This window comes from Canis lupus, chromosome 28 (assembly GCF_048164855.1).
Source record: "Canis lupus baileyi chromosome 28, mCanLup2.hap1, whole genome shotgun sequence".
Classification (NCBI taxonomy): Eukaryota; Metazoa; Chordata; class Mammalia; order Carnivora; family Canidae; genus Canis; species Canis lupus.
This window is the reverse complement of record NC_132865.1, coordinates 23,207,829-23,228,254: the sequence shown is the minus strand read 5'-3', so window position 1 is coordinate 23,228,254 and position 20,426 is coordinate 23,207,829. Positions and strand designations below refer to the sequence as shown.

General features: G+C 42.6%; 1 protein-coding gene across 15 annotated transcripts in view; it reads left to right on the top strand.

The window, feature by feature from the left end:
* The window catches only part of SULF1 (sulfatase 1), a 175,995-nt gene that overhangs the window by 9,718 nt on the left and 145,851 nt on the right, over positions 1-20,426 (top strand). For 5 of the 15 annotated variants that reach the window (XM_072804330.1, XM_072804333.1, XM_072804338.1 and 2 more), the window contains exon 1: positions 13,837-14,007. The exons of 5 other annotated variants lie outside the window; for them this stretch is intronic. The gene's annotated coding sequence lies outside the window, so the exon portion shown is untranslated. Of the gene's footprint in view, positions 1-13,836; positions 14,008-14,610; positions 14,882-20,426 lie in introns of those variants that run through there. 5 more of the 15 variants (XM_072804329.1, XM_072804334.1, XM_072804339.1 and 2 more) reach the window with 3 other exon arrangements.

Genomic DNA, 20,426 nt, shown 5'->3' with positions numbered 1-20,426 from the left:
CTTCCTTATACTAGATCAATGGAAAGGTTTGGGGAGTAAATATAATTTTATTACAAGTAGAAGATTGTATTTGCCGTTTCAAACTCTGGCATTAAGTGTTGAGAGGCAGCATGATTGAAAGAATGCACTACTTGAGTCAGCAAGATTTAGAATTAAAATGTAGTCTTATTACTAGAAATTTGTGGGGATAGTATTGACCTGTGGAGACTTGACAGCATTCTGGTTCCTCAAAAGAGACTTGGGTGCTATTCAAGTTTTTAATGAAGACTTTGGCCTGTTTTATTTTATTCAACTGAGTTTTCTGAACCATGTTCCCTGGTTCCTATGGGAGAAATGCCAGCCTAAGTAACAGCACCTGTAATCCATTTCTCATTCAGGGTTGCCATGCATGATGGTCTAATTGGCATAAGCCAGTTTATATTTGAAAGCTATTAATGGCTAATGATTTAATTGGTACTTCATGAGGCATCCAGTTTAATGAACCAAGGAGAAAAGATATAATACACAAGAGCCATAGTTAGATCGATAAACATCATCTGCAGCAAGCACAAAAGTTGGGCTTTGCTGCCAAGTTTAAGATCAAGTCAGATCTCTTCACCTGGTACCCCCTTAGGTCAATGGGGAGGTGTGCTTGCACTGGGGATTGGGGTATGGAACATGAGCTGATATTCCTAAACTTCTTAATTCCAGACCATCTAAATTCTGATTTCAATTCAGGATTCTATTCCTACATGTTCTACTTCTAGCTCTGTCTAGAGGGAAAGGTATCTTGAATAGAAATGTGGTTCTTGTAAAATAATAATAATAATAAGATTTAGTAGTGAGGAAGAGGGAAAAATATGAATGTAGTCAAAATATGCTCTGTCGGAGAGCCACTTTTTTGACACACACACACACACACACACACACACACACAAAACAAAACCCAGAGAGAAAATATGCTATATGCTTCATGTATAGCAATTGTTATTTTCATTAGGCATTTTGCTCCAAAAAGAGCTATCTGTCATTGATCTACATGCTGATCAACCACTGTAGTAGTCTCAGAAGTGGAACCGGAGATGTTCAGTCGCTTCTGCCACTGTCATAAACCCTATGGAAGCTTAGAGTATGCCACTGGACTGCCTCATTGGCTTCAGGTAAATCATATTTCATGCTGGGCAGGTAATAAGTTTAAACGTTACTAGCAATGAAGTGAAATTCACTGAATAATGGCAGTAGTGTTATAGTTAGGAAAAAGAGGCACGGTCGTAGAGTGGAAAAAAAAAACATCGAAAACCTAGATTCTAGAACTTGGCTACTATTGGTATTGTGATGCTGAGCATGGCAGTTAACCTTTGGGGAACATGTTGCCCCCCCCCCCCCCCATCTAGATTACATTATTCTTTACTGGTAAACTCTGCTCTTCCCTTATAACAAGCCTAAATAAATAAAACATTCTCCTTGAAACTGAAAGGCATGGTGGGGGGGAAAGGAGAAGGACTTTAATCCAGATTTGCCTCACCTCATGCTTCTTTTTTTTTTTTTTTTTTTTTTTTTTTTTAAATTTTTATTTATTTATGATAGTCACAGAGAGAGAGAGAGAGAGGCAGAGACACAGGCAGAGGGAGAAGCAGGCTCCATGCACCGGGAGCCTGACGTGGGATTCGATCCCGGGTCTCCAGGATCGCGCCCTGGGCCAAAGGCAGGCGCTAAACCACTGCGCCACCCAGGGATCCCCCTCACCTCATGCTTCTAATTTGAGCTCTGTTCTTTATCTTTTTCTTATTCCCACTCATTTTACATACCACTATTAAACTACCTTCCTTTAGCGCTCTTTCCCCTTGTCACGCTATTACCCTAAAACAGCCATCTTTCAATTTTCTACAGCATCCAGTTTAAAGAAAATATCAGCATTTAGGGACCTGCATAATCTTTTCCACTATAACCACCCCGTTTTCTGCATATACTTTCTGCTCTTCGCCAAGCTGGTATGGCAGCTCCTGAATTTACATCACTTACTTCTTTCTTTTTTTTTTTTTTTTTTTTACATCACTTACTTCTACTAAGCATTTGCTCATACCATGTTCTGGGCTGGGGCTGTCCTCCCATTCTGCTTCCGAATCTTCAGATTTCACCCATTCTTGAAGAAAAATCATCCCCATTCCTTCTATGGAGCTTTCTTTCCCCAACTCTTCCAATAATAGAACTATGCCTTCTCATCGGTGCCCTCTCACCACTTAACTCTTGTCATATAATTTTAGCTCTTGATTAGGTACAATTTTGCATTTATTATTATTCTTCATAGATTTTTAAGGACAACTGGGATAGAAAATTGCATTTTGGTTATTGAGAAATTTTAGCAAACTAACCAGCAGCAAATCCACAGTTACACTAGGCAATTCTTTGATAATGTGAAAGGCACTATCTTATGTGCTGGTTCTCTGGCTTAATTTTTTTTTTTTTCCATCTTCTGCCCACATCACTTTCCAGGGCTGCATTTGAGCCAGCTGGATTCCATCCAGAAACAGATTCAAATAGACAATAGGCCAACTCGAATTCCCATCTTCCTTGATTAGATGTGAAATTGTATAGCTGGGTGTCACTCACATGCCAGCCACTCAGGATTCTATGTTATCAATTAATTTCTGTTGAGAGCTGAACTGAGGAGTTTGTGACAATTCCGTTTCTAAGGACCTGTAAAATTATGGCTAGACAAGAATTTCAGAGATAGTGACAGATATATAGACTTGTGTCATCTGAATGAATATATTCACTATCTGCTGCATAGCATAAATTAAAATGCCCTATAAACTCCGTAGTAAATCATCCTGGTTTTCTCTCTCTCTCTTTTTTTTTATTTTGTAGTATTTTTTTATTGTAAAAATTCTTTGGCTAGGAGCTGAATTCTCAGTCAGAGGACAATTAGCCAGTCCGATGACAGGCTTTAAATTACACAAAAGAAAAGGGAAGTTAACACACATTCTGTCAAAGCTACTGGATCCTTTTTCTTGTAGTTGTTAAAAATAATTGAGAATTATGAATAGATTTTCCAGGAAAGATACATAAAATACTATAGAAACACAGAACATTAGAGGTATTCCTTAGAGATCATCTAAATAAAATCCAGGAAACTGAGGCCTGGGGCTATTAAGCGACCCGCCTGAAATCACAAAAGTCATTTTTACCATAGAAACTACTACAAGCTAGGTTTCACCAAGGAGAGCAAGTCAGTCAAATCTTCCAGGACAGGGGGAGCTTACGTGTCAATTGTACATTAGGACCTAACAAGAATGTGAAGGTATGAGCCCAGTTTTGTTTGTGACCATGGACCTTCTTGCTGAGTTCCATGATGAATAATCAGGTACTGTAGAGAATTCTTGAGACTGGAACAATACCAGAAAAAGCATTTATCGTTCAGGTATATTCCCTGCAGAAAATCCATTCTCACACAAATACCCAAGCACCGTTGCTACCGAAGCAAGTTATGTAGCTTTAGTATAAAGAACCTTCTTTGTGGAAGTATGTTCTAACCTATGCTAAAAGGGTGCTATCCACAGGACAATGACAAAGTAATCATTATTCCTTCAAAACACTGGAGGAAAATATTAGTTGAACTAAATCATTGGAATTTGCAATATTTGGGTAAGCAAAGTGGATACGCCATTTCCGTACCACATAAAACTGAATCTGAGAGAGGACAAGCCCACGTGTAAAGAATTAATAAATGGACTAATCAGCATTAGAATTCATGTTTTCTAACTCCTGTTTCACTGCTCCATGCTTCAAGTGATTCAAAATATATCACATTTTCTCAATATTAGGGAAACCTGTTGCATTAGAACAGTTGAGCTGTTCCTCAGAAACATCACCTCGTTGAGAAATAAACATCTGAACTTCTTACTCAGGTACTGGAGTTTTCCCAAGAGAAATCTAAGAGCAATAGTCTTCATAGTTTAATAAATTACATGAGTGCATATCCCGTTATATATCTGTATAATTTATGTTTAAAACTGATTTATTTATAAAGGAGGTAAAATCAATCATTATTGGATTATAAATGTATTTCCTAGTCATTAACTTACTTTTTTGTGTTGTATTATAAAGAATAACAATTTAATAACTCAAAATAAAAGATTAATTTAGAATGCTTAAGTGTGGTTTTGACTTTTTGAAAAAGTTTTGTTTCTAAAACGTGTTCTAGATTTCCTTTTTTCATTGTTGTTGTAAGTATCTAAAGGAAGCCATTATGATTTTCAGGGCAATGAAAGAAATATGTGACCGGAAAAGCAGTGTTTTTACAAATATTTTTAAGTTATTGGTCGTATTTCACTCCACTGGAGAATGTAGATCGCAAATCTGGTTGGAATTATAAAGAAATCAAACTTACCAGAATTACAGCTTCTGATGAAAGGGAGAATTCTGCTGAGAACGTAAGGATAATGTGGCAGAGTGATTACCTGTTTGTCACAGAGCTAAACTTTACGACAGAGAACACTGAAAAGGGATTCTATGAAAATTATTTCTCTGGTTCATGAGAATACTTAGTTCATACCGTCTTTGACTACGCCTGCACGTTGAACACTTCTGTAAAACATGCTTTCCTTTTTCCTATGTGTATTTGTAGCCCTGCCATTGAGCAGCAAATGCTCTTGAGTTTCTGTGACCTTCTCTCAAACATGCTCAAGATCTCCACCAAAAATACCACCCAAAATGGCAAGCGCTCACAGGCAAAAAAAACACAGCATAAAGATTCAAGTCCTTGCAGGAGGACTAGAACTCGAAAACCCTGTCGCAAAGTGCGAGAGCATCTTTGTTGTTTCTCTCACTCATCATAGAGGCTCGTAAGGAAGCTCTCATCTTCAGCTTGTTACAGACATACATGACGGACTTTCTCAGTGTGTACCCCCCCACGATTTGCAAGTCCTCTGAAGTTCTATGTAATTGGATTTTTCCCAATTTAGGAAATACACATCTCTTTGTTTCACATAGCAATTCATACTTCCCCCAGTGCTATCTCTCAAACATTTATTTGATTTCGACAACCCTGTGGAGCATGTCATACAATGATATGTGCCCCTTTTAAAGAATTAGAAACAGAGCTGCATTCTTGGGTGATCTACTCTGAGAAATATTTAGAGGTGTAAGATGATGATATATGCACCTTACTCTCATCAAGTTCTGGGGGGTGGGGGAATATATATATATATAATATTATATATATATATATATATATATATATATATATATATATATATGAAGGGGAGGAGAGAGTAAGTGAGCAATTGACAAAGGAATTGGGGCCAATTGATAACAACAGATGAACCTGAGTAAGTCATTCTTGCCACTTTTCTATAAGTTAACTCAACTCCCCATACCTCAGTAGAGGGTTGTTTGTAATTATTTTCAAATACAAATGTTTTTAGAGAGCCCCAGGGGAGTTAAGCAAGTCACAGATGCAAATAGAGCTGATCTGAGGCACTTGTAAAGAACTAGAATCCAGAGTTTCTATTTCTCCACACTTCCTCCAAACTTATAACTTATTTATTTATAAATTGAAAAGTAATGTCCACAAAGTATTTATAAACCACAATCACAACTTCTCCAATCAGTCACCAATAATCAGTACCAGAGCCCAGGAAAACTCGTTATTTATCATATTACCCTTTGCAAATCATATTTACAATCCTCCTTTATTTGACCCTCGTAATTCCTTTCTTTAAAAAAGATTTATTTATTTATCCATGAAAGACACAGAGAGAGAGAGAGGAAGAGACACAGGCAGAGGGAGAAGCAGGCCCCCTGCAGGGAGCCCAATGTGGGACTGGATCCCAGGATCCCAGGATCATGATCTGAGCCAAAGGCAGATACTCGACCACTGAGCCACCCAGGCATCCCTGACCCTCATAATTCCTTGAATGAAGTAGATAACACAGGCAGAACTGGACCCATTTTACAGAGTAAGAAACAGGTTATGAAGGTAACGTATCATTATTATTCATAGCCACTAAATGGCAGAGTCATATTCTACAGATACACAAGTCCCAAAATTCTGGAACCAGTACTCTTTCTGATACATCCTCTTGATGCTGCAGTGCCTTTTTCACACCCCTAATGACCATATCTAAATTTTGGGGGGGCTCCTGTTGTATTTAGTAATAGAAAAAAAATCATTCTCTTAAAGAAAAATGACTGAGAAAGATGCCTATCTTTTATTTACTAATACTACCTATACATACGGCTAAGATTTATTAAGCACTTACCTGTCATGTACAAGTAAGTGCTTTCTGTACATTATCTAATTTAATTCTTTTCAATACCTCTATGACCTGGAGTCCCCATCATGCAAACAAGGAAACGGGATCTGAGGGCTTGACTAGCATGATTGATATGGTTGACCATAGGGACCAGATCAGCACCCAGACACCTCCAGACTCTCTATTATTAATTAAATCCTCCTTTTTCCATTAAGCTTGGTTGATAGTTTAACCAATTTCTTTATCATATGGCTGGTAGTTTTTAAATTCGGTTAGTGACAATTTTTTCCAAGAACCTAGTTTGTATGGAAAGACGTAAGTATGAAAAAGCAGTACCGCATCTTATTTACATCAACAGTGGCTCCTGACATACAGTGAGCATTCAATAAATATTTGGAGCTCTCTATAAAGCTTTTAAGATGTCATGATCTGGGCAACCCAGGTGGCTCAGCGATCCTGGAGACCCTGGATCGAGTCCCACGTCGGGCTCCCTGCATGGAGCCTGCTTCTCCCTCTGCCTGTGTCTCTGCCTCTCTCTCTGTGTCTCTCATGGATAAATAAATAAAATCTTAAAAAAAAAAAAGTCTTGATCTAAATACTTAAACACAAGACCTAAAATTTAAATTGGTTCAATTCACCAAACTTCGGGTTTATAGTAAAGGACACCTTCTCAGAGCCAGAAAGAAGAAATAACAAAACAAATTCCACATTTTTAAAAAAGCCTTTCCCTGGAAAGTTGAACTGCTCTGTCGATAAGCTGACAGGTGTGGCTTTTGACTGTCCAAACAACCTCTTAGATTATCATCTCTTGTCTATATGACCAAAAGGGATGCTCAGTCGCACTGTTAGTTGGACTTTATGGTTTTTCTCTTTGCTCTAATCAATTGGGAGGGAAAAAAAGTGAACCCATCTGACTTTCTAAGGTGCCCTCACAGGCACCCCCTGAGCAATGATACAGGAAGACCAGTCAGGGAAGAGGGGAGCTCAGGATAAGCAGTAGAATATACAACATAACGTTTCCCCCTCTCTTCTTCCAACCCACACTTACAGCCCTTCCTTTTGTGGTTTCTTCCCCCTCCAAAGTTTTCGATAATACTCATCTGTATATATTTTTCCTCAGATAAGAATGGTTAGGTGAGCTGAGAAGACCAGCTTCGCCTTCTTCCTTCCTCTGTTAGTAATATGACCCCTGTCCTGACGCCTCATAGTATCACAGCACACAGATACCTCAGGTGCACCACTTAACCTTACTGCAAGGTAAGGGATGTTCAAGGTAAAAACTGCATTCATGGAAGTCAGTCACATATCAGGACTCATGTTATTCAGCTTGGCACCTGTTTAAAGCATAGAGCAATTCCTTTCAGGAACGGCCCATTATCACTCCCTTTGCTGTCCATCATCCTTGCCTCAGGCTCTGGCTCTTAGCCTCTCATTCTTCTTCCTAATGCACCTGCCAGCTCCAGACAGGGGTACTTGCAGATTCTGCAGAATGAGGCTTTTTCCTGTCTCCATCCTCCGCCAGCATCCCTCAGAGAGTGCGTGCTCTGCAGTCAGGTGTGCCCAGGTCTCTGTCCCACCCAGCTTCTGCGTTCTCTCCATCTTCTCGGCCCGATCTGTGCTCCTACGCTTTGCCCCAGTTCCTTTCTCAGGCATCTATGTCTTTACGTGCAGATTATTTCTTCACCTGCTCACAGAAACACTGGAGGGGACCGTCTGAATTTGGCACAGACTGAATTTCTTGGTTGATGTTCTCTCTGTTCGTATTTTCTACGTCTCTCTAACTCACTGTTTTCTAGCAAAGGCTTTCTCAGGATTTCTTTTTTTTTTTTTTTTTTAAGATTTTATTTGTTTATTCATGAGAGACACAGAGAGAGAGAGAAAAGCAGAGACACAGGCAGAGGGAGAAGCAGGCTCCATGCAGGGAGCCTGACGTGGGACTCGATCCCAGGACTCCAGGATCAGGCCCTGGGCTGAAGGCGGTGCTAACCCCCTGAGCCACCCAGGCTGCCCTCTAGGGATTTCTAACAGAAAGCCCAACACCCTGCGCTTACCTGATCCCTCGAATAACTGTTTGTCCCTCAGGCTGAAGTCACAACAATAAGAGTCATGTTATTGTTAATGATTATCAATCATTGCCTTTTTTTAAAAGATCCCTATTGTTTTCCTTTATATAATTAAATATTCATATTTAAGCATAGAAACCTAGGCAACGGTTGACAGGGTCACCCCTTGGCTAATGCTTACTGAAAAAAAGGAATATCTTTTTTATTCAACTGGGGCAATTAATACCAAACTCATGCTTAGGACGGGAACTCCCTAAAGGACTCAGAAAAGGGAGAAGAAACCGAAGCATACTGCGTACTTAGCACATGATAGACGCTGCTATTCACATTCAGGCTTTGTTATTCCTGTCTTAGCTGGTCTAGTTCTATAAGTAGACGAACTAGGTGGAAATACTACACACCTGTAGAGCTAGGAATTGGACCCAAGTCCGCCTGTCTCCGAAAATCAACACCGTCTCTCAAAAGAAAGTTCTATATAAATGCTCAACGGTAAAACCCAGTCATTAATCACGTGAAAGCAGTTTACATTTTCCTGCAATTTACACCTTTTTTATTCCAGACTAATTAAATCTCCAATGCTGGTGAAGTGCTTCTTCCCACAATTTACTAGGTTTTTTGGTAAAAAGCTAAATGAAGTTTTGCTGTGAAGCTGGCGAGGAAGAGAAGACTGAGCTTCCAATAAAAACTTGTTAACTGGTGTGCAATACTGTGCCTATTAAGAGCGGAACTCCTACAGAATACAGACTGGTCTGTACGTTGCTTGTTAGGGCCGGCCTAAGTGCTCATCTCTTCGCCTGGTCCCTTGGGCTCATGCCCAAGCCAGCCTTGGGAGGGTGGGAAACAACCCCCACCCCCAGGAAGACACTATTGGTAATTTGGAATCTAGGGCACCCCAATGCACGTGCTGCTCCATGTTTTCTGTAAGGCATTATCACTGTTCCAAATAAGCAAGACATACACGTGCTTACTTAATGTTTTCCTTTGATTTACATGCCCTTGCTTCTTAAATCATTTCCAGAAATCCTTAGGAAATGTGAAATAAATGTGTTATCTTTTCCTCCAACAGAATGTCAGATCACTTCTTGAAAGATCCTTTCCAAATGCTTCAGTTCAAACCAATTTTAACAAACTTGAATATATACGCCATAATTAGGAAGCCAATTTATTCAGTTAATTTGCATCAGTCTAAATAATTTTTCCTGACAGATGACTTCCGTTCTGAGTACCGAGTACTTTTTAATCCTAGTCAGGTTATTGCTAAGGATAAATGATTTCACATTTCTCATAAAGATGCCAGTCATTAAGAATATTAACGCAAATTCCTTCCCCTTGAATAGAAATGAGCTGTTATGTTAGCAATGTTGCTGCGTCAGCTTTTCTATTGTCAAATACAACAAATGATGAGAAAATCAATTTACTCTTTAGAATTAGTCAAGTGAGGAATCCTTTGAAGTGGGGGTGCAGGGTTTTGCCTGGGTTCTATAATCACATAAAAGCGGGTACTGTATATATGTTGGTAAAATGTTGTGAAATTTAATGAGGACTATTTGCTGCCGTAGACCTTCCAGACAGAATCTATCTCTGAAAAAGAATTCCCCAGTCCTAAAATAGAGGTTTGATGAGCAGCAGATGTGGTTTAAATGAACCCTTGTTCAACTGAACTAAGAATATATTTTGATCTGTAGGAGGCATGGGCCAGAAAAGGGGGTGGAGGGGTGATCCTAGCACAGCCTCAGCGCTGAGCTTGGTTGTGGAGTTTGAATATATTTATTTACCCCATAAAGTTTCTCTTGTGAGGCAGGATGCAAATGAGCTTTTAGTATTAACTAATACTCTCTAATAGTCCGAGGATGCCATACATGCTGCTTACGAAACAATTTACAGTTTTACTTTGTAGTCCAAGAATGTGTGGAGGAAAGAAACTCAATCGGTAGCCATAACCTTTAGAGTGATCTATGCCCTGGCAATGATTTCCAAGTTCCACAACTTTGTTTCTCCACCCATAAAGGGAAGATTAGATCGTTGTTCAAGAATGACAAGCATTTAATATTTGGAAATGACTAAATAATGAAGTGCCCGGATTCTATAGAAATGCTAAGGAGAAAAGAAGATTAATTTCAAACCAAAATCTAGTACAAACATGACCTTCCTATTGCAAATCTCATGAATAGGAAAAGAAATTACACCTAAAGCTTTGTTTCTAGGGCTCAGAATTTGGAAATATATTAATATTGGAATGTTTCAGATGGGAAAAAATAGAGACCTGTTTATTATAATCTCTAGTCTGTGGAGATGAGAAAAATTCTTTCTGCTACATTTTACAGAAAGAATGCAGTTAGTAAATATTTAAATGACGGGAACGGAACGGTCGTCTTTTCTTTTGCCGTTAGGCAGGGCTAAACTTAAGTCATCTCAGGAAAGAGAACAATGCTGTTGCTCCCAAAAATCTCCAGGTGAGAATGATAAAAATTAAAACGAGCAGATGGGAAAGCTCTAGGGCCTTGAAATTAATAAAGGTCAGTTCTGGCTGACATAATTTCGGTTAAAATTCATTCCTATTCGCAAACAGCCTGACACTTAGCAAAACTCCAAAGGAAGTGATATTTGGCACTAGTTCTCTGAAAATTCCATTTAGTATTAGTATTCGTGTCTGGTCATTGTTTTGATCACCTCCTCTTCACTCCGACGGTGAGGAAAGTCCTGACCTAAGGTTCTAGAATGACCAAACGCAGGACATCCGACACTGTACACATGGGATCAACAGGGCTTGTCAGTGACATATCCTAACCACCCAGGGAGGAAGACACTCCATGCCTTTCGAGCTGCACAGAGGTTGCATTTGGGAAGAGAGTTGAACAAGAAAAGGCTGTGGGGGACAGGCTTTGTAGTAACAAGAGGGTGAGGTGTACCTTGATTTCCAGGGTGGGATACGGTCGGCTTGTTTCAATGACTGTGTGGTCTGGCAGGGAAATGAAACTTATTAGGTTGAGGACCAGGTGGAGCGCAGCTGGTCCAGCTGCAAGAAAGCGAGCCAGGTGGGGAGCCTTTCGCACTCGGGAGGGGAGGGAGTTCGCTTTCCCTTGGCTATATATTTGGCCCCTCTAAGAGTAACATCTCTGCCACCCATACTGTGTCTCATGGGAAGAGAGGTGCTTTTGACCGGATTAATGAACACGGCGATGTGAACAGTCTTCTAGCGAGAGTATTCTCAGGCCGAGCCTATCTAAGTAGCTGGCTGACTCCTGCAGAAGTATCCTTTGTGACCCACTTTGATTTGAAGGAAAAGCAGAAGAGAGCCCCAAATCATCCAGACAGATTACATATTTAATTCCTCACTTGATTTTAATTTGCCACAGTGTGAACGTTGAGTAACTTGAGACTTAGAGCCGAAGGGCCGAACATGGTCCAGCTCACTGAAGTGAAGGGGTTTCTGCTCTTCCATTTGACATGAAGAATTCCGTCAGGAAACGGTCAGGTCTCTCTCACTTTCTCCGCTATTTGGTAAGTGAAAAGATAAAGGATGTAGGGAGACCAGTGGCTTCAGGCGGAGCTTGGACACCTGAAGTTAATGCTGGGCCTGTCTGTAAAGTCTTGGGGAAGGCATTTAATCTCTCTGGCCCCCAAGTTCTGTACTTTATCATGAACAAGTTAAACTAGATCAAGAGTTTAAGAGTAGTTTTTTAGTAGCAAAACCGTTGTTTTCAAATAAAACTTAAGGTCACTCTATAAAAGAGAAATGAAGCTTTGTATTTGCAAGCCCAATTGACCTAGCCTCCCTTTCACCTTTCCTCCTTCCCAGTTCTTCCCCCAAAGATTCCTAAAGCTATTCCTCTGGGGCCTAGGGTTCCTTAGAACCCAGTTTGAAAACCAGAAGATGAGCTACTAACTCAGGTCCCCACCAGCTTTCAGCAGAATGGAAAAACTGTAGTCAGGGTAGCCAGATAGATGTGGGTTCAAATCCTCGTGTTACCAGTTTCTCCATCTGAAAAGCAAAGATAAAAATCGCTGTTTTAGGACAATCGCTACGTGAAGAAATGCATGTGAAACATCTAGCCAGCGCCTGAACCTCGTAGGGCCTCATAAATGGTAGCTATAATAAACATTATGGCTCTGATCTGAGCAGGACAAAGTGAGGAAAGATCCTATACATGAACTACTCCATTGAGTAGTTCCTCTGAAATTCCTGAAGCCAAAACCCCAAGAACTTAAGGCTAACGTTTCTCTTTAGAACCTGCATTGGGTTTTTATTGTTCCACATTAGTGGAGGCGGGAAAGTTCTTCTAAATGACTGAACATTTTGTATGTACTGGAGAGCTTGTACGGTGTAGACACACCCTAAGTCTCTTAAATGACGCCATGGTCGATCCAACCACCACAGATGGAATTTAAAGCACGTTGCTCTCACCAAAGAATAACAGCGGAAACGTCATTAAGAACACTTTAGCACGAAGCCACAAGAAATTCAGTACCTGACAGCTCACGGTCTGTGTTTCACCCTGTATCCTAAAACAATTCACCCGAGAGCTGTTGTTCATTCGTGGACCTGCTGTGGTGATAGCCTGCGTTCTTTCAGTCATGGAGGAGTTCCCCCATAAAATGCATCCCAGAAGTCTGATTTCTGAAAAATCTCACCTTTGGGGAATTTTCCTGGCATTCTATTAAGTAAGCACCACTTTATAGGTCCTCTAAATGTGCAGTAGCAGAGGCTCAGTAGACTCCAGCCATCCTGTTATCCTCACGAACTTACATCCAAGAGGAAGCTGACTCAAGTCAAGTTTGGAGGTGCCCTTCTCCATTCTATAAAGCTTTCTACATAGCTGTTCTTTTTAAAATTTATGAAAAGTTCCAAACATGCACCCCCACCAGCGTATGGCCCACCTCCATCATCAATACTTCACCACCAGGTTGGCAGCACTCACCTGAGCCTGCAGCTTAGACCCAGCAGCCCCTTTCACTCCAAGACTGACCCCCAGGTAAGATCACGTCTGCCGTCAGCTAAAGGCAGTGCACGCTTGGGGACGCCTGGGGGGCTCAGCCGGTTAGGCCTCTGCCTTCGGATCAGTTTATGATCCCCAGGTCCTGGGATCAAGTCTGGGATCAGCTCCCTGCTCAGTGGGGAGCCTCCTTCTCTCTCTGCCTCTGCTACTCCCCCTGCTTATGCATATCTGCTCTCTCTCTCTCTCTCTCATTCTCTCTCTGACAAATAAATGAATAAAATCTTTAGAAATATATATATGTTTAAAAAATAAATGAATAAATTCAGGATACACTCATTAAGTGCCTGCTTTATGCGGGCCCCTTCCTTGTCCCATCGGCTGGATGTGGGGAACCTATGAAGGCACATGGCACGAGTGAGGGATTACAGCAGAGGCACTATCAGCAGAGAGAGAAGAGGGGGGAATTTGGGAAGGATTTCGCGGGGAAGTTGGGATTTAACTAACCCGGAGTGCAGACATTCCAGGCTGAGGAGGAGGATGTGAGTAAGGCTGGGAAGTGAGGGAACCAAAGGCCGCCTTTAGCGTGTGATTCATATTCTAATGTGCTGGGGTAGGTGAGGCCGAGGGCGGCCTGGGAAGTCGGTAATGAGCTTGGAGACACCTAGAAGTCTTGCAAACCGGGATGAGAGAGTTCCTCGGGCCTTGGGGAGTTGCTGGGCAGCAGCGCCCCGGGAACGGGGCAGGACCTCCACCGTCTGCAGAAGAGAGGAGGTAGCAAGTCGGGGAGCGGGAGGGGAGCGGGGCGGACTGATGCTCAGTGGCTCAGAGCTGGGGGCTGGGGCTGGGGGTGCGGGGGGACGCCCAGGCTCGGTCTCCTGCTCCCACGGAGGAAAGCCCGAGGCCCCTAGGGACTGCAACTCGAGGCTCCGAAGAGAGGGTTCAGCCCCCGGCTCAGGGGACCCGCTGCCGCAGCCATCCTGGGGGAAGCAAGAGCCCGGGACGAGAGAGGAGCGAGCAGAAGGAGCACCTGGGCCGAGGCTCCGAAGCAGCAGTGTTTACCGAGCCCTTGGTCCCTCCAAGTACCACCTCTGCCGGGCGCTGCCACCGAGCGGGCGCCCCACGGGCCGCGCCCCCCCCCCCCCCCGGCCGCCAGCTGCGGCTCGCTGTTTGTTTGCCGAGGTTTGCATACACAGACTGAGTTGCCTTTTTCTTTTTTTTCCCTCCCCGTCAGTTGAGCAGTGTCCCGAAATTCACCCCCAGCGTAACTTCTGCCTCCGCTCCTCCTCTTCTTGGAACTGCCTTTTGTTTGTCTGGCAGCCTTGGTTCGGGGGGTGTGCGATGATAATCACACGCGCGGGCTTATGTAACCCTCCTCATCCTGCAAGCCCTTCGCGGACAGACCCTAATGACTCTTGGGGCCGCTGTCCGGCCGGGCGTCTGCGGCGGCGGAGAGCGGACCCCAGCCCGGGCGCGCAGGCCCCGGGCCTCCCTGCCTCCCCGCGCCTCGGAGGTCAGGGCGGCGGGGAACGATGCCCCTCGGCCTCCGGGGGAGGAAGGAAGCCCGGCTGCCTCCTTATCTCCGCTCCCCCGCACGCTGCCGGTTCCCAGAGCCGGCTCTCCAGAGGGGACCGTGAAGGCGGCGCCTGTGAGTATGATGCTCTGCTGCTTCGGTAGGAAGGAAGGAAACCAACTTTCCGCACTGCCCTTGCCCGTTGGGTGGTATCTAGTCCCGGGAAGCGTTGCCCCGGCCGGGATTCGTAGGTGATGGAAAGTTGAGTTTCTGGCCAAAGTCCTCCACCCAGTCGAGCCCCTCCTAAAAGCACCGGGAGGGGAAGGAGGCTTGAGTCGATAATTCACTTCACAGAAGAGCACCCGGGCCAGGTGCCGAAATTGGCCCCTTGCACCGAGTCCTGGCGGCTTCTGACTGTTGGGGCACCACCTCGTCACCCCAGACAGGAATCCGGGTTATTCACCTGGCCTGTGGGACAAGCCCAGAAGACGGCAGGACTTAAACCTTCAGTTCTGCAGCTTGCAGGGCTCCCAGTTTCAGACAAATGTAATTGTTGGGAGTTCCTTTCCACACTGTGAAATGAATCCCATCTTTCGGTGTCGGCTTGGGACTTGCACGGGCTTGTGTAAACTCTACAAAACACGTTGACTGTAGCGGACACGCGAATCGTTAGGGGGTTCTTCACTGCAGAGCTGAAGGGTTCAAATATTCAAGGAACATGGGCACTAACTTCTTAAGCCCTGGACAAAACCAAAGCACCGTCATTGTACTGTGTTTTGGTAAAGAATGCTGAATTAACAGAGTATTTTTCTCCGGGCTGATGCTCGTTGCTTTGAGAAATTGTCTTTCAACAAAAAGTGAATTTAAAACCCGAGAATAACAGTAAGGAAGGTACGGTTTCTGAACTTGAAGTTCTGTTTTGGGTAGTTGTACGACTTACATTTACAAAACCATGATTATAATTTGGTGCACTGTGGCATATAGAAAATCACTGTCCTTACTCAGGTAAGAAAGGTAAGAAATGGGGATCCCTGGGTGGCCCAGTGGTTTAGCACCTGCCCTCGGCCCAGGGCATGATCCTGGGGTCCCGGGATCGAGTCCCACATCAGGCTCCCTGCATGGAGCCTGCTTCTCCCTCTGCCTGTGTCTCTGTCTCTCTCTCTCTGTGTGTCTCTCATGAATAAATAAATAAAATCCTTTAAAAAAAATTTTTAAAAAAGAAAGCTAAGAAATACAAAATGACAAGACCTCTCACTTTTAGTGCCGTTAAGTATTCTGATGAATCCACTGAGCTGCATTGTCTTTTTTTTTTTTTAAGATTTTGTTTATTTATTTATAGAGAGACAGAGAGAGAATGAGAGGCAGAGACACAGGCAGAGGGAGAAGCAGGCTCCATGCAGAGAGCCTGACGCGGGACTCGATCCAGGGTCTCCAGGATCACGCCCCAGGCTGCAGGCTGCGCCAAGCCGCTGCGCCACCGGGGCTGCCCTGCATTGTCTTTATCTTTAGGCAAGCAGATGTGAAAACCACATACAATGAGCATGTATAGATGCGTGTGTTTGCGTTTACATGTTTAGACATACAAATGCGTGTGAGAGTTCAGGATACTTAAATACACACTTACACATACATATGGCCTCACATTTGTTGTATCTATCTAGTGCCCAGAATTTTGTGTGATATAATATCCAACATGGGCCACGTGGGAAGATTTCATATCAAATTTCGGAATGCAATAGAATTATTCAGTAAACATAGGAAACATCCTTTAGAATTATGTCTATTTTAAAGGATCGCTTTAAATGACATTTCCACTTAGAATTCTCTGTGGCTTCCAAGAAATTCTAAGGCGTAATTAAAGCTGAAAATGAGACTGGATTCTAGTTGCTTCTACCCCTAAATTTAAAAGTGATCTGTCAACACTAACTTCTATATGCTAGTTAATTTAATTACAAAGATCAGCCACATAATCTCAACATTAGCTTCAAAGGCATACTCGGTCATAGTAGAAAGAATACAAACCATGATGGGGTCCAGATTTGAGGTTTGCTTTTGCCATTACCTGGTTATAAGACCAACAGCAGGATCTTTAAGCTTTGTGGCCTTAGGTTTCACGTTTGTAAGATATGACCACTTCTACTGCCCCCAAAGACTGGATTGTTGAAAGCACTGAAAGGAGATCATAGATGTGAACTACTTAGTACAGTGTTGGGAAATAGCAGGGTTTCCATCCATTTTAGGACTTTTCCATTTACTCTATTTTTTCATCTTTGATTCAATCCATTCATTTATTGAGCATCTAATATGTGTTCCATGCTATGCTAAGGACTAGGGATGCAAACTCTGCCCTGGAAGAGTTTATAGTCTGAGGGGACAGTTCGAAACGACAGATAATTTTCCTAACAGTGCACTACCTGCAAAAACAGAAGTGCTTTTTAGATTAAGTGACAGAATTGAAGCCAGAGTGAGTATTTCTGCCTAGTATCCATCAAAGGATGACAAAGATGACAGTGATTGCGTGAGTTTTAAAGCATCAGCCAGAGGTGTGAAAGGATCTTGCTGAAGAGGAGGATTAAAGAAAAGAATGTGTGAGAAAGCCTGGGGTTGGTGCTCAAGTGTTGAATCTATGAGGGGCTGGAGATTTAGTCTGGGGCCCAACCATGACTACTCCGGTGCCTCATGCTGAGGTGTTTAGACCTATTACTCTAGGAAAACTCAAACTCCTGCATGGACCTGCTCGTGATCTGCAAAAAGTCTGTTTTATAGGATCATATCGATATATATATAAGAAGCTTGGGCTGAAACGTAAACCAACTGCATCATTAAGACACTGTTTGGTTTAAGAGACGAATGTATTTATTGGTAGCAAACCCATCCCAATGATGGAAGCATGGCACTTAACTCACCAGCACCCGCATTGTCAGGGTGACCCTCTAATCAATGGAATCGATGGAGGACTTTGCATGGGGAGAAGGAGGCAGAGAGTAGATACGATTTTTGTTTTAGGAAGGTTTTACATAGAGCATCTAGTATCCAGTACGCAATGGGGGTTGGGCAAAGCCGGAGTGGGGGTGGTAAACTAGGAGACAGGTTCAAAGACTATTGTAGTGTACAGTGAGAAATGCTGAGGTCCTGAGCAGTGCAGGTGGATGGACGGCAGGGCCAGATACCAGAAAGATTTAGAAGGTAAGACATTCTCGACTTGGGGGCTGAATGAGAGAATGAAAGGAAAAAGGAAAAGTCTCTATTAACTTGGGGCTCAACTAGGTAGCTACAGTGGAATACCATAAAACAAGAGGAGGCACAACTTTATAACAGAAAATTGAGTTCTTGGCTGGGAGGGATGTTGAGCTGAAGTGCCAATAAGAAGGTAGACTGCAACATTGAGTAAAAAAAAAAATCAAAAAAGTGTTTTTAAGAAGTAGAAAATTGCCAGATTTGTGGGAAGGGGATTTTTAAGCTCTCCCTATTATGCTCGATGCCCCCAAGAAATGTCAATATCTGGGCTTACTGGGCTCTGAGCTTTCATCTCGCATCCCTGCTGTTGAGCGGATTGTTTTTCCATTAACTTTTCAACAGGAAGGCCATGTCTAGGGCAGTCTTGCCAATAGCCATGCATACCCTTTAAAAAGACTAATTTGTACTTCCTCTGAGCCTTCAGCAATTAGGAGAGACTAGGAAAAAAGATCTGTGGGCTAGTGGAATACTTATTGAGGAAGAGCACATATTTACAAAGAATATTTAATCATGAAGAAGCAGCCCTTCCTCAGCAGACATTTCCATGAATTAGGGGTTGCTCTCAGAGACTAAAGAAAAGGAGGTCATTTCTAAGACTAAGGCAAAGTTGATGATTTCCCATCTGGCCATTACTGAGCCTACAACCATCTCCTCCTTCCCTGTGACAGGCAAGTTCTTCCCATGTGCTTGAATGGTACATAATTGGAAAGGAGGGGTGGGTAACATTTGTGAATTTTTAAAAAATGACAACTGGAGGAATTTTAGCATTTAGAGTGAATTGAAAACAATCTGATTAGCAGACAGGAAGCTGTGACTTTTTAAATCTTTGAGGTCTGATTACTTGATAACCTCAGTTTTCTTATACCTTTCACCCTTGCTGCACTCAGCACTTAATCTTCTGTGGCAAAGCCTCGATCGGATTTCCTGCATTTCAGAGTGCCTTCCCCACCTGAACACTTCAGAGCAAATACCAGTTATTATGAAGGGGGCTTAGCCCCAGACTTTGACTAGTCTCACAAAGTCATATAATATTTCTTTCTGGAAAGTAAACTGTATCAACATATTTAAAAACAGATTTAAGAAGCTCTTTCCACTTGTAAATATAAAGTTTATCGCTCATCAGAAAGATAGTATTTGGTTATAAGCTAAATTCCATCTGGCATCTGATAGTTCACTTCAAAATTCCCCAAACTTCAGAAATTATTTTGGGCTTTTGAGATCATGAAATAGGTTTCTATTTTTACCAAAATGTTTCCGCCATAAAAAAAAAAAGAAAGAAAAGAAAAGAAAAAAAAAAAAAAAGAAAAAGGAGAAGTTCCAGAAAGGAACTGTTACTGTATCATTTATACAAAATAATCACCATATATATTATATTTTAGAATGAGATGAACTTGCATCATGGGAAAGTTTATTGTGGAAAGAAGGAGCGAGATCTATTTGGGGAAATTCCCATTAGCACAATAGAAAGTATGAGGAATATACTGAGCTTCCATATATGGTGCTGGTCATTCCACATGTAGGTTACTCAAGCCATTTAAAGCCTTGGCTTCATGAGCAAGTGCTACACTCCTCACAATCTTTTTGGGCTTGCTGACAGAATGATTTACTCCAGACGGGGTGCTGGTGAGCCACTGTTGCTCTCCTGCGCAGTGTTTGAAGAGTGGGCTAGGGCACAGCTGTGCAGTCCCCCCAGACACCTGAGTGCAGAAGATTGCTGAATGTTGCTTCATTTCTGTGCCGTTCGGAAAGCTGGAAGCTCCCCAACTCTCTCTTGGGTTTGGCTTCCTGTTCACATGTTTTCTGGTCTCATGTCATTGTGCATGAAGTAATAGTCCCACATGCGAGCACCATTCACAATGGCGAGATTTGTGTGGTTCAGTGCAAGTTTTCTAATGAGGACATTTTGGGCCTTCCAACAACTCCTTAGGGAAAGCCGTTTGGAGCTGTTATTACTTTCCAAGGCAGAGCAAGCAAAGACAGAATGCACTCCTGCAACAAGACGAAAAGCCACTTTTAAGGAGAAATTAAAGGACAACTGCCTAAGAAAACGAAGCATTTGCCTTACACGTCCATCTCAGTGTGTATGTGCGAACTGTGCAGGGAAGTGCCTCCAGTTCACCGTTTAAAAACATCAGTTACTGTTTCAGCGTTTCACTATGAATGGTGCTAGTGTTTTCCACGGAGGACTGTTACTTTAATGACATTTCTCTGCAGCAAAATCGGATGAGTTTACGAAGTTTGGGAGCCAGGAAATGCAGCTCAGTTTCTGAACAACTGAAAGCAGAGAGAGTTAAGTTCGATCATCTACTTGCTTATAGCACGGATTCATGAGTGCTAAGTACGACAGCGCTCATACAAACCAAACTTTGAAAGCACAGCCCTGAAACTATCAAGCTCAATCTTCCCAGTATACTATCAGCAGGTGAAATTCTGATGCACACCC